Genomic DNA, 10,255 nt, shown 5'->3' with positions numbered 1-10,255 from the left:
AAGATTCTCCTTCACAAAATGAAGTTGAGGTAACACTAGGTTTACACTTCCTTCTTTGACATTGCCTTTCATGGTCAAGAAAGGATCATTCTCAGCAGCTCTGCTGTCCAACCCGATTTTTTCATATTTTGTTTAAGCAAATTCAACAAAAAGACTCTGAAGAAACATCGTTTGTATTTTTCTTCTCCCCTAGAAAAAGAACTTCATGTCTAAACACAGACATTTTTTCATCCTTCAACAGCCAAGGTGGAATTGTGTGCACAGCAACAGAGATGTGAACACAGTTGTTAGTCCAAAACTGAAATCCTCAGTAAACCTGTGGTACTAAGTTGGAAGGTGGTAGGCTTATTATTATCATTATTTTGGGGTTGAGTTTTTTGGCCTTTTTTACTTTTGCTTTAAAAAACAAATAAAAATCTGTACAGTTGACCACCAATTCCCATTTTACCTGCATGACCTTTTAGGGGTCTGTCTTACTGAGGCTATTGCATCATTATTTTTTTTTGCCTTCTTTTATTTTACAAGACAGACATTTTTAATTAAGAGGTGGCCTTGTAAGAGGAAAGAAATTTGCATACTCCTCTAAAAATGGCAATAAACCAACATTTAAATATGCTAAAAATCAGGTTGATGCCAGTCTTTCCCAGAGCAGGAGAGAAACAGCTCAGTCCTCGACACGTTTTGGTACAAAACTCAAAAATAGTACATATACAAAAATATTAAAATGAGATATAGAAAGTTTAAGCACTTCATGCTGTTCCTAAAATCCTCCAGCTTTCACTGTGTAATAATAAAATTAATATTTCTTTATTTTTTTACATTTATGTCCTTGCTCAAAGTGATTTGATTTAAATATAGCTATATACATGCACAACGAGGCAGACACTTGAAAACTATCCATAGCTAGCTATAGTTTCACCACAATAAAACATGATATATAGTTAAGTATTTATTTGAGGGCATCAGATACACAGAGAAGCATGTATTTATTTGGGGGGATCAGATATACCAATGTAGACATATGCTTTGTATTTACAACTGTCCTTTTATATGTCTAATTAAAATACTAGTCAATTTTACTTCAACAATTTTGAGAAACAGCTTTAAAAAAATCTTTTATCATTATTCTGATACCATATTAGAAGAATTTCTAGTAAACAGTTTTAAGTCATTTAATTCAATCTGCAAAATAACTAACTTTTTTTTTTTGCCCAACACCAAAGTAATCTCTTGGTGCTGACCCAAGTCTGACACATTAAGTCTGGCACCAGGAAGCAGATCTAAAACTCAATTCAGCACATTCTGCAGAAAGCTGAAAAGACTGCAGTATCACAGTGATGACAGGCTACTGAAAACAGTCCTTTAAATATAAGCTATTCATTTCTGAAGTTATATGCATATTTGTGTATAACAAAGTTAACATGCTTCTGTTTGAGACACAAGACATTGTCTATATAGCTGCTAAGACATGGAGCCGGTATAAGGCTTACATTAAGAGCTTGACTGATTTGTTTTCTCACCCTCCAGAAGGTAAAAGACTCTCCATATTTAAGGTATGCAAAGATGGTTTAAAACTTCAAAGGAATATATTTGTTCATCAATAAAGTAACAAAATTTACTATGGTAATCTAAATTTTACGAGTGTGCTCTTCACAATTTAGGTGTCACAGATCTAAGACCAGTTCTGTAACAGCGTTCTAAGTAATAGCAAAAACAAGCACTTCAGCACTCTTAAGACAACATCACAATCGCAACAAACATCCATCAGAAATTCACATGCTGGCTCTTGGGATCACTTTGCACTAAAGCAACATCTCATTATAAACACTCTTGTAGCTAGGGGCAAGCTTCAGGGTAGCTATCCTCTAAATTATACCTTTAAGCAGGCAGAGCTTGGCATCACATATTGTTTTTACTTAAATGAATAAAAAATATTGTCATTTACCAGTCTTGTCCTCAATTGTGCCAGGTGGCCGCTCAACAAAATAAGCAGCACTTCTAGGACACAATATCAACAGTTTATGAAGCCCAGAAAAACCTTGTGCCTAAAAAAAGCTAATATGGGTGGCTGGTTTCCTGTCTGAGAAGGCTTAAAGCTGCGTCCTCTGCAGATGTGAAGAAAATGAAACAAGGAAAACTTGTATTTGAAACAAGATACAAATTGATTAAGAATCCTGGAATAAAACCAACAGAATGTTAAAACTTCTATCTTCAAAAAGGCCTTTATTAAAGAAAAAGGGAGGAGACTCTTAATACTCCATTATGAGTGTACAGTTTGATAAAGCGGAACCACTCCGGTACTTCAGGGGTTTTTTTCTATGTTGAAAGACAATTTAGAAGCTTTACCTTATTCATCATTAACAAATTTTCTAAGAAAAAAAGCCCATAAATTCTTACAGATTTTCTTTTTCAAATACTACTAGCTAATTTCTAGCAAAATAATGCTATGTGCAGTTCCTCTGTCCTCTGATGAAAACACAGGATAAACTATTACCAATTTGAAAACTTAACAGCAGTTATACAACTTTTCTTCAGATTAGTTTGAAATTCCTCATGGGATTACTGACATCTCTCAGACAGATGGTCTTAAAGAGTAAGAGATTAAAAAAATCCCTTCAACGTTATAATAAAACTGAAACCAAATACAAAATCAGGCAGTAGTTTTCCAGTTTTAAAAGTCTGCTTCCATTATCTTATACCTTGGCAAGATTCCACCATAAATTAATACCAATTCTATTCAGCTTTCATTAACAAACCACAATTTGCAGCCCATATAAAAAAGTCAATTTGTCTTTCTTCCAGTTACTAAAGTAAATGAACACACATGACAAAACCCACCATGACACCTTTCCTGGCAACTCTAGACTGACCAAAAAAGTAACAAAGACAGAATTACCACATTACTTCTAAAGATTAATAAGAGAAATTGCGGAACTCCAGCATTAATCCTTCAGCATAGGAAAACTGGCTGGAAGACCATCAGTCTAACAATTCACCACAACTTCAAAGTGTCCTCAGAATATGGTTCCCGCCTTACATATACATTATTTCTTTTTCATTAACTTATTCTTTTGGATAATCATAAACCAAAAAAAATTTGAATAAAACAAGAGCCTGTATATATTTTACAGTTTTTATCACATGTACAACTAGCAATCTTCTGCAACAGAATATGCATCACAGAACAGTGCAATAACTCTTCTGCCCACTTCTAGAATCAAACATTATGAAAATATTATGAGTTCCAAAAGAGAGAACAGCTGAAGATATTAAACCTATAACAGATGGCATACAAGTTTATTCTATTCTGCTCTCCCTCTCTGGAATAATCAGGGGGAGCAGGGGAGAAAGGAAACATGGGTACAGACACAGTGCTACTTCAGAAAAATATCCCTGTGGCCCCTCTCCTCTTGGTTCTCACCATAATCCACCAGAAGCTACAATATTTTTGAAACATCATTTTGTGGTGTATACTGACACTCGCATGCAAGAATTCAGAAAACTCTCAGCTCCTCAAAATTCCTTCTTGGAGGATGGTATTATAATCCAAACAGGACAACTCACTTATTTTTGAAGTCTTAGATCCCTCTTTCCAGTGGCAGTGTACTAATTTAAGTAGGTACATACCTTAACAACCCAGCTTCTCTCAGATTTCCCCTCTCACTGCTCTTTTCCTCCAGGCTACACCATATACCAACATTCCTCATCATTTATATCACAAACTGAAGTCTGCCTGGCCTCCTGGGCACCACTATAAATAAAAATCACAGATCACCTTCTCCCGGTCTGTAACTATAAATGCATGACTGCACAACTAGAACCTGCAGTGGCACACAAGCATCTCATTTCACCCTTTTTAACAGAGACTGCTTGAACTCTCCTACGTTAATTGCTATTTTTAGTTTCACACCAGCACCTGTTCTTAGCTTACCTCCTTTACAGTGGGGCTGCAGACTCCATATCTTCCAAGTACAAAATCTATACCAGACTACTAAAGTAAAACTTCCATGGCCCAATCTCTCTTTTCACAGCTAATGCTTGACTTCCAAATGCTTGATTTCCACAAGCAGGCATAAACCATGGACCACTGGCTGACTAGAGAAATCAAAATTTTGTATGAACAAAAAGGCTGTGCAAGAGGCCTTGCACTATCCACACGAAAGCTTAAGAAATACATCAAGATGAGCACTACTCCTTAATGCCTTTTAGCTTTATTTTACATGTGTTCTCCCAAGCTTTGAGTATAATTTTTTTATTACTTTATTTCTTTAACTTACAGTAACAGTTCTGTTTCCTGCTCTATTAGCATATGGACATTATAAACTTTGGATTTAACTTATCACAGGAGATGACTTTGGGGTTCTTTTCCTATCAGCTAAGAAGATTAAGGCACATACATTACCAATTACTCATCTCTGAAAAGATGAACAACATTCATAAAACTATACTAGGTAAATTCAAACTGATGCTATGAGTCACGCTGGTTCTTCCTTCCCACTCCTTCTTAAGGTCTACTATTTGCACCAGCTCCACCACTGCAAAGGGAAGGTGAGCAGCATCCCCAGCAGTCTCCAGTCCTTACTGCAGTTCCAGGGACAGATTCATTATCACGTGCTCTTGGCTTTTCCCTAGACAATTACTCACAGCCCATAAATCAGCTACTGTCCAGTTGGTCATCTCTTTTACTGGCCATTTACTCCATTTACTAACTCCCAAGGGTAAGGGATAAGTTCCGACTGCCCTGCTCATACCCTGAAGAACACAGCAATGAAAGAAGGATGCAGGGGGTGGGGGAATCCAACCCTGAGACAACCAGCTCAGGACAGCCTCCAAAAAAAAGTACAAATCTTTTAGAAACAGTTTTTCAGACTTATTTTCAACCCCCTGAAAACCTTCCAGTAGAAGCAGAACACAGTTTAGATAATCTACACAGATAGACAACATCTCTGCTCATCTTTCACAAATCCCTTAAACCCACAATTTCCTAAGCACCCAGAACACGACAGAAACACAGTAATCCAGCAGCTGCAGAGATGACTTTGGTACAATTTTGATGACAACCAAAGATAATTTAGGATTGACTGTTTTGAAATTACATGCTGAGCTTTTCTATTTCCCAAATCCTTCACTGATTTGCTTTTGTTCTGGAGTACCCCGCAGACATCACCTGCTTCCATTACAACAGAGGACATGACTTTGATTTGCTAGTCGTATGAAACTATTAGCAACATTTAAACTATGTCTAGGAATGAGAACATCTACCAACTAGACCTGGAAGTCTTCAGGATGTGCTGATTCCTAAATTTAGATTATATCTTCAAAGTGGTCGAGAAGAAGGAAAAAAGCAGCTGCAAAAGACCAATACTCACCTGAAAGATAATTCCTAAGCAGATGAAGTTCATCTCAAAAAAAACCCCACTTATGTGGGGAAGAAGAACAGTTTCCCACACCAACCCTAAAATAAGTACCAGTATCATTGACTTCTCCTAGCCCTCAAACTATGATGGGTATCAAATATCAAATCAAATAATCATATAAGCATATCAGAAATAATAATAAAAAAATCATAAGCAAAAATAATCCAACTTCCAACCAGAAATATAGAATCATCATCTTTTACACTGATGAGTCATCTAATAAAACCAGCAGTCTTATCTTCCACTGAAGCCTTACTCAGTCATCACTCAAAATGCATCTAATCTGATGTTTTCCAGGGAGAATTGATAAAGGAAAGTAAAAAAACCAAACAAACTATTTTCCTCTTTTCCAGTGTACCTCAGCAAGTCCAATGACTGTAATTTTATTCCATACTTTCTACTACTTAAATGCTACAGCATTTATCCACATACATACAGCAACATCCACATATAACCCACATACATTAAAACATCCATTTTACAACAGAAATGCTGTATATATAATATATATATAAATGTATATATATATAAATGATATATCTTCTTTCAGTGCAGACTGAATTCAGTAAAACCTACAGTACCCTTGCTATAATCATATGCCAACAAGAAGCTGTCTCAGACTGAAGCAAGAAACAACTGAGATTAAGTTAACCACAAAAGACACATGAAATTTATGAATACAACCTCCCTCCCACTCTGGCAGTTAAGGTTTTTCACAGCCATTTTGGTGCTCCTTCCAGCTCCAGACACTGCTGGCCAGGAATCTGCAATCCTTCACCACACTGACATCAAACCACACACAAGCTCTTCACCTTCATGCTGAACTGCACTGATGTTACTTTTGTTTAGGTACAAACTTCAGTATGTTTTAGAGGAAGAGTGAATTCTAAGGAATATACCCTGATGTCACCTGAATCCATCATCCACTGCCCTGTTCCAGATACTCATCTACAAGCTCCATGATGAAACAGACTGGTACTTCCTCAAATTTGTTGAAGGAATTTTTCTCTAAGTGATATTTCACACTCTTAGTTCAACTACTTCCCTCCATTTTAAGGTATTTGCAACAGCAGCCAAAGGCTTTGGGATACGATGAAATGAGAGAATGTACTGCACAGGATGCAAAATTCCTCTCTATTACTGATCTCTTATGACGACCAAAACAAAAAAAAAACCCATCTCCTATTAATAGCTTTTGCCTAGCTAAAACAATTCTTTTAATCGTGCCTCTTAATGCACTGAGCTAAAAGGAATGGCCTTGTGAAATGAGCCCATTATAAAAGACACTCTTGACATTTACCTATAAATAACTCAGAAGCAATTACTAGTCTAGAAAGCAATAAAGCTAAAAGCTAGTGAAAGAATCTGTTCAATGATGCAGTTTTTACAACAATCAGAAGAACAGTTTTCAGGTTAAGTCTAGGTTACTCAAAATAAGATATAACTGGAGATGAGTACAGGAGTGTAAAACAAAATATAAACTAATTCACTTTGACTTATCACATACAATCCTTACAACACATTTTTAAAAGCTTATTAATTTCAGTTACAGACTAGTAAAATGCTTAATAATGCAGGCTCAGAATTAATTATTATTGACCATTATTTTTAATGTTATTACGGGCCTTTTCAACATTTTTAATAAGTGCTGTATGCAAGACTTCAAATGTGACAAATTAGGTCCTTGTTCTTGAAAATGCTTACATGCATTAATCTACAGAAACTGCAAATTAAAAATCAATGGAGGAATAAGCACATTACTTACTAGGATGACTTGTTATTACTAGTTACTCGTTAGTAAAAAAACCTGTTTAATTTCAATTGCTAGTAACTGTTTCATGTAGGCCAACCACTACTAGAACTCAGATACCACACACTCCCAGCTATTTCAAATTCAACCCAAACTTGCCTTCAAATATGAAAGGGCAAGGGTCTCAAAAGCATCCCAAGGAAGCAGAAAAACTATCTCCATCAAACCACAAATCCCAATGAAGCTTATTGGACCTGAGAAAGATCAGCAAGTAAAGGTAAGGCAGGCTGAAATAAAAAAAAAAAAGTTTGCCACTTTTGAGCCAGTGTTGCTGATTCTCACTGTGAATCCTGGGTACAAACTCCCCAGCACAAACACAGACCTTCTTCCTGTGAAGTGTGCTAAAATTCAAAAAGCCACCTGGTTAAGAAGTTAGAAAGCTGAGAAAATCTTCCACAGTTTTCACAGAGTCCTCTTACATTGTTAAAGAAACAGCATGTACATTAGTGTGTTTAATTAATTTTGAAAGAATACTCTGAAAAAAAATAAACTGTGTGCCTTATTAGCATCAAAATGTTGTGCTGAAAATACTGGGTAGAAGCCAACCAGGGGGAAACTTTGTGTTACAGCAGTACAAAATTACCTTTTACATACAGATGTAAAGGCAAGCTCCAAATTTAAATGCAAGAACATCACAGTCAAACTAATTTCATTAAACTCTGCATATTTACAAGAATTTAAAAAGCCAGCTCTGAATAGGTGGATACTTGTGAACTGGGATTTCACATTACATATGTCTACTAGTAGCACTGCACATTACAGGCCAGCTGAACACACATTTAAGGCAACATTAACAATTTTGTCACACTAAGCTCAGAACAAAGTAAGCAAGCATATTTTTAAATGCTTACAACCAAGTTGTGGAATCTACCAAGGACTGTAAACAACTGAATTTTAGTTCATTTAAAGTCTCAAATAATGAAAATAATACTTACCAGATGAATACTTGACCTTTTTTTTTAAATGTAAAAGGGTATAATGAAACTAAAGCACACAAAGTAAGTCCCTGATTACCAAATTTGATTTTATAGATCAAACTCAGTAAATTCAATGGGGAATAAAAAAAAATGCAATGGTTCCTCTACATTAATATTTAATGAAGAAAAAACTGTTGCCATTAAGATTCTACTGCACTGTTATTTTAATATTCTGGGACATTATGGCACAGACCACAGTCAGTTCATTGCATAAGCCACTGTGCAGGCCAAAATTCCCACTACTGTGAGGACCAGATGTCTCCTCCAGAATCTAGCTTACTTATCTGTCATATTAGTGCTACACAAGGATTCACAGTGATTAGGACTAGCTCAGAGCTCTTCAGTAAGTGCAAGTTTAATGGAAGTTCTTTAGGGAGAATAAGGATTTGTTTGTGTCATATAAGGGAACCAGTGTTCATCTGCAGAACATGTGCCAGCTCCTGTTTACCATAGTGGGAGGAGAAAATTAAGCTCCCATCAAATGACAAGTTTTCAAGTCATTACCTTACCCCCCTTTTTTATACTCCTTAAACTAAGAAAATAAATTCCTACTCTTATTTAATAAAAGTCTCACTAGGCACAGAGAGAAAATGTCTTTATTAGATAAAAGTCTATCCACGACAACAGGTTTTGTAGCACAGTGCCAGCACACTGACACTTCATTTGACATGCATACCTCATTATAACCTCTCACACAATTAATTTCCAGCAGCCTTCCTCCTTGGAAGCATGCTGTGAGTCCAAGGAATTGTCCTCCCACCAGGTACAGCTCATGTCTGGTTGCTGACCCTCTTCCCTACCTTTCATCTTATTTGTGCAATGACACAAATACCAGTGACTGCACAGCTGTTGCTCTGCACCACACTGGTATTTCTCAGAGTATAAATTACGATGCATATGGAGATTAACAACACTCCACCTACAGAGTTATCCCAATACTACCAGGAAGTCATCAGGCTCCTGGCACTTTGCAGGATTGCAGCCTGACCTAAACACAGCAAGCAGGAAACACCCCAGAAGAAACACAAGTTCTGTGCATGTGCATTAACATGCCTGGAAATCCTGGACTTACCACGAATATGCAACAGACTGGTTTGCAACAGACTGTACTCCAGCATTCCCCTGGGAAGGGAACAAATGGACCTCCCTAAGAAACCCTGCTCTTCCACCCAAAAATCAGGGCACCAGCACAAATTAGCAAGACAGTATGAATAAATTACAGTTTCTACAGTGAAAAGAAAAAAAAAATATTGAGAAAGAAAGTGATATATATATCCACCAAAGTCTGAATCCTGAATAAGCAGGAGCACCTCTAAAGCAAGACCATCCTTTAAGCAGTGCCACCTAACCTTGCAGCACTAGTGCACATACAGGCACTGAGCTACTAGCTGTCGAAATAACTTGTCAGGTGAATTATTAGTATAGCTGAAGCTTCCATTTGTTATTATAAGCCTCCCTAAAGAGTTAACCAATATATTTAACAACACCTTTTGAAGTGCAGTTTTAAGAGGACTGCTCACTCTTACAAGAAATGTGACATGTAACTGCTTCAGTGCTTAACAGAACACTTAATTAAGTCACTAGTCTGAACAAGTTCAAACACATTTTCTTGGACATAATGTAAATGTGGTGGGTACCAAAGCACCCATGGAGAACATACACATCAAAACAATTACATATTAAACTAATGCATTTATTATCTATCTGTCAGTATAGAGAGACTGTTCTGGGAATGCTGACTCTCAACAATGAAAACATGTTTGCAAAGCTTGATAATTGCTGTCTAGTCTACATTTTCAGTTTGTAGCACGACAATACCATTTTATCTTTCCACCAGAAGGATTTTAAATCCATAATACTTTAAAGCCTATGAAGTTACTGAAGACACTGCTCTTCAGAGGTCGCTGCAAATTCTTTTCTCTCTTGAGGGATCTGGGAGGTAGAAAAGCTATCTTTTCTCAACCTTTCACATTAAAAGTTGATAGATCAGACTGAATTTGAGAGATTCTGCCTATTGTGCCAGCAGAACAAATTAATAAAATTGATAGCTA

This window comes from Chaetura pelagica, unplaced genomic scaffold (assembly GCF_000747805.2).
Source record: "Chaetura pelagica isolate M959 unplaced genomic scaffold, ChaPel_1.0 scaffold248, whole genome shotgun sequence".
NCBI lineage: Eukaryota > Metazoa > Chordata > Aves > Apodiformes > Apodidae > Chaetura > Chaetura pelagica.
This window is presented reverse-complemented; position numbering follows the sequence as displayed.